Source organism: Ricinus communis, chromosome 7, assembly GCF_019578655.1.
Source record: "Ricinus communis isolate WT05 ecotype wild-type chromosome 7, ASM1957865v1, whole genome shotgun sequence".
NCBI lineage: Eukaryota > Viridiplantae > Streptophyta > Magnoliopsida > Malpighiales > Euphorbiaceae > Ricinus > Ricinus communis.
The window spans coordinates 14,833,663-14,838,880 of NC_063262.1; the positions used below are offsets into that span (position 1 = coordinate 14,833,663).

The following is a 5,218-nucleotide window of genomic DNA, read 5'->3' on the forward strand; positions in this document are numbered from 1 at the left end:
ATTGAGGGCGGATGAATATGAGATTAGGGTTGACAATGATTGAGTTAAAATCACTTTTCTAGAATTAATTTAGATTTAATTGTCAAGATAAATTAAGTTTGAGGAGAGAAACGGCAGTTTCCATTAGTTTAGGGACTAAGTTGTAAAATTTTCAAAATTCCTTGCTCCTCAGAGCTGAATCGGCCCTACACAGTGCCGACCGGCTCTACATATTTCTAGTTGGCTTATTGTCCCATTTTGATGTCGTTTTCACGTATATTTCGATTTAAAATGACAAAAATGATTGTAGAAGGTTTAATAACGATAATTATTAGAATATTAAAGAATTTTTATCTCTATTTTATTAAATATTAATGAAAGATAATGATCTATTTAAGATTTTAAATGAAAACTTATCTGTTGCTTTAGGGTTTTCCCTAACCTTAGCTCTCTCTCAAAATAATTGCTAGGTTGCTAGCAACCGCTAATAATTAGTAACCCTAGACCTAGGAGTTAATCATTCTATGAATGATTAACTCCTAGGTCTAGGGTTACTAATTATTATGGTTGCTAGCAACCTAGCAAATATTTTGAAAGAGCTAAAAAACTTAGATTTAAAGAGCACAAAGAGTTTTTTGGAAGCCATTAAGAAAGAACTACACATTTTTAGAACGATAGTAGCTTTTCCAAATGTCAAGCAGAACTTGATTCTCTATGCATCTTTAATTCAATGACTTCATCGTCTCTTGAGACTCGCAGAAGAACCATCTACGGTGACAACCTAAAGGTTCCCCTACATCCAGCATCATTAACATCATTTATCTCATTGAACTGGTTCTTGTGTTTCTTTATGATTTTAGAAACATTATTAGGTTTTCTTTTTGTATATTGCTTCTTTTATGTGTGTAAATGATTAGAATAGGATTTCTTGCGATTTAATATGCTTATAACTACCGGGCATTGAATATGAAAATATGAACATGCTGGAAATTGAATATGATAATAAGAACATGTAGGAATTTAAAATTGTTAATATGTTGCTTTTAGATCTGATTAATCAAATGAGTAGGGTTGCATGCTAGATTTGTGATTTTCTTTTTAATTAAAATTTGCTTTAGAGTTTCATGATTAAAACCTAAAATTTGTTGTTTTCATTTACTGTGAGTCTTATTTTTAGGGTTTGATTTGCTTAGGGTTTCCACTTAATTTTATGCATTTTATTTAGTTTTATACATTTTTAATTGATCTTTTGTCTCCTATGCATGTGGAATTGGCTCTAGGCGATCGGGGTGAGAAAAACCTGCAAAAAACTGTCAACCAAAGCCTTAGAGCTGATCAGCTATTCACCTTCCAGCCCTAATTTCTGAATTTTTGACATATTTTTAAATATTTCTGTAAGAGGGTTGTAATAGCTAGATTTAATTTCTTACATTTTATTTTTCAACTTATTTTGGATGGATGCCAAATATCTGTTGTGTGGTTGCCTAAATTAAAACTGCACATATAGACATCAGGCCTTAAAATTACACTTGGCATGAAAACTATAGTCTATTAAGATAATAAGATAGCATATTGGGCTTAAATTTAAAATTCATATGCACTAGTGGACTTTGCCATATTTTAATTGAACTAATTAGACCATATTAGATTTAAAATCACTTAATTGGGCCTCATCATAAATAGTAGTCCATCAGGTTTAAAGGCTGAAATCCAAATTATAATTTATAATTAGGCTAGACTAGGTGGGACTTGTATATAATTGACTAGTCAATTAGGTTAATAAACTTTGGACATGGGCTGGATTTAATAAAATGAGCCAGGCTTTGGTGAATCTCACAATGCTATAATGCTTAATATGTAGAAATATAACTGTTGTATTTATAGAAAATAGCCCCTTCAATAATAAAATTAAAGACCAAGATACACAAATAAGGAAGATGGCTTTCAGATCCATCTCTAGATTTATAGCGTAAGCTTCCGTATAGAATCGAGAAATATCACTCATTAGTAAAAGTGTCCTAGTAAAATACTCAGGTGGCGACTCCCATCTCCGCACTAGTCTCTATAACTGGTTAGCGTGTTCCCGATTAGGTTGAATAAGTCTTTTAGTATCGTAGTCGCTAGAGACACTTGGGTGCATGATGTATATGATTCGATGCATGTTTATTGACTGTTTATTAGTCGTCTATTCGCGTATTTGAGTCATATTTATTCCTGTTTGATCGCACTTTGGTATGTTTATGAATTTTTCAGGTTTTCGGACTCTTTGATAGAGATTGATTGATTTACGGGCAGAAACAAAGCTATTTGGATGATTTATGCATATTAGATGTTATCAGAGTCGATTCCTTGTTAACGCTCATTTCAAGGCTTTTGCACGACCTTGGACAATTTTGAAAATTTGGCATTCCGTGGAGCACGCCATGGCATGGGCCGTGCATATTTACACGGACCATGGCACGGATCGTGGCACGGCTATGGCACTTCTGCTTATAAATAGGCGCACGTAAAACGAGACAGGGTTCCGCTTCTGATTTCTGGACTTCTCTACGTTCGTGACCCCTCACTTCTGCACCTCTGTTTTTCACATTTTGGGAGACTAACATCAGTTCAAAGGATTGATTTGGAGGATTCAAGCAAAGATTGAAGTTTCTAGACGATTGACCGAGACATCCGAGATCCGTACTTGAGGCTGGTTTCAGAATTGGCACTTGCGACATTCCCACGCCGATTCGATAGAAGAGCGGTTATATGTTCCATTTTCTTTTTTGTTATTTATTTCCTTTTGTATTTGTTTCTTTCATTATGAGTAGCTAGGACTGCCGAACCCATTGGGGTTCATCTTTGTTGATGGTCTGTGTTTAAATATTGGATTTTTATCTGCCATTTTTGTAATCTTCTTACTGTTTAGTAATAAAATTTGATTCAATTAGTTTGAGACGTTAAATTAATTGTCTTTTAGGTTGTTTCTTGACATTGAGAAATGCTTTTTACAACTGGAAATTAAATAGTAAGAACTGGTAGTTAACACTTAGAGATAAGGTTAATTCACTTGCCGGATTAAGAATTAACAACTCTTAATAATTCTAAATCACGCTTAATACTAATCTGTAATAATCTTATATGAAGATATTCCATTAGGTTAGTGCAGATTTAGGAACTCAGTGAGCTCGAGAGAGGAGCGGAGTTCGATTCAGGATTTAGGCACGGGTAGCAAGATTGGCAGTTTATATAATCAACCTTAGAATTCCATCACTTAGGTCCGCTTTGGGTTTGCTTCTTTGTTACGGTTGTCTTTCGATTGTCAGTTGCTGTTGTTCCTTTATTTGCATTCATAAGCATTAGTTAGTTAATTTAAACCTTTCACACCTTATTTTAGACTAAATAACATAACGAACAGTAGTAAGTTTAGGTTTACCCGATCTCCACGGATACGACCTTGATACTCACTAGTGCTAGACCGCATCGATAGGTTCACTGCCTTAGGTGTAAGTTGCAATAGTTAGCCCATCAAGTTTTTGGCGCTGTTGCCGGGGAACAGTAACGGTAAACTAGAGTGAATTGTTTCTGTGTTAATTTAGTCATTATCTGTTTATTCATTCATTCTTTATTTATTTTATTTTATTTTATTATTTTTGTTGATTGGTGGTTGTTTGGTTTTCCGTTTCAGGTAGTTTATGACCAGGAGCTCTAACCCTGATCCCATAGCACCCTTATCTGACCCGGAGCGCTCTCTCAGTTATTGGGGCGGCGTTTGCGGTGATTGAGGAGGAGGATGGAGTTACAGTTCAGGTTCAAGGAGTTGACGCGATGGAGAACCTCAACCCCCAAGCCGATGACGATCAGAGGACGATGTACAAGTTTGCTCGACCATCTTTAAATGGGACGAAAACTAGTATAGTCAGACTTGCTGTAGCGGCCAACAATTTTGAAATAAAAGCCAATGTTATCCAAATGATCTAGCAGAGCATGCAGTTTGGAGGATTGCCTAGCGAGGATCCCAATGCACATATCTTTAATTTTTTGGAGATTTGTGACACATTCAAGATAAATGGAATAACTGACGACGCTATTCGGCTGAGATTGTTTCCATTTTCCTTGAGGGACAGAGCTAAAAGATGGTTGCAATCCCTTCCATAGTAAACGATTACTACTTGGAAGGCGTTGACCGAAAAAATTTTATATAAGTATTTTCCTCCCGCTAAAACTGCTAAACTTAGAAATGACGTATCTTCTTTTGTGCAGTTTGATGATGAAAGCATGTATGATGCATGGGAGAGGTTTAAAGATCTTTTAAGATGCTGCCCACATCACGGATTGCCAGTGTGGATGCAGACCTTCTACAGCGGGTTGAACCTTCCAACGAGGCAGATGGTGGATGCTTTGCGGCGGTGGGCGCTAAATGCGAGGACGCCCGAGCAGGCTTAGAACTTGATAGAGGAAATGGCCATGAATAACTATCAGTGGCAATCCTCTAGGAGCCGACCAGGAAGACAGGGAGTGGTCAACCAAGTGGACTCTACAGCAGCCTTGGCAGCTCAAGTGGAGCTTCTAGCCAAGAAGATTGACTAACTCCAAATGCCGGTTCATGCAGCGAACGTTGGCTGCGAGTTTTGTGGTGGCCCGCATTACAATGCGAACTGTACTGCGGGAGGTATGTTTGCTTCATCCTCTACTATTATTCCATCTAATTCTGTTGTGTCTTCTGATGTTGTGCAGGTTGATTATATGGGGAATGCCCCAAGGCAGCAGAATAACCCTTACAGCAATACATACAACCCTGGATGGCGCAATCATCCCAACTTTAGTTGGAGGAACAATAATGCCCAGGGTCTGTCAGGTTTTAAACGACTTCATCAACAGCCACAACAATAACCAGCTGGGCCTACACAAGCACCTCCTCCATCAGAAAAGAAGTCAAATTTAGAGGAGCTTATGATGAAGTTTGTGACGTCTACGGAGACGAGATTCCAGCAGACTGATAGTGCACTTAGGAATCAATAGGCCTCGATTCAAACTTGGAGACTCAAATTGGCCAAATGTCTAAGATGCTTTCAAAAAGACCTTCAGGATCGCTCCCCAGCACTACAGAGTCAAACCCGAGGGAGCATTGCAAGGCTATCAGCTTACGATCAGGTAAGAAATTGACTAGTTCTTTGCCTTTAGCTGATAAGGATAATATAATTGTGTAGGACAAGCCAGCTAAGGAAGGACCAGACCTTGAGGTGGTAGAGAATGA

The 5,218-nt window shown here is 37.6% G+C and overlaps 1 non-coding gene across 1 annotated transcript; it reads right to left on the minus strand.

The window, feature by feature from the left end:
• Positions 1 to 4,191: 4,191 nt before the first annotated feature.
• LOC112536286 lies at positions 4,192 to 4,298 on the minus strand. The gene has a single exon (XR_003080329.1). It is a non-coding gene; the product is annotated as a small nucleolar RNA R71 (small nucleolar RNA).
• Between the last annotated feature and the right edge of the window lie 920 nt (positions 4,299 to 5,218).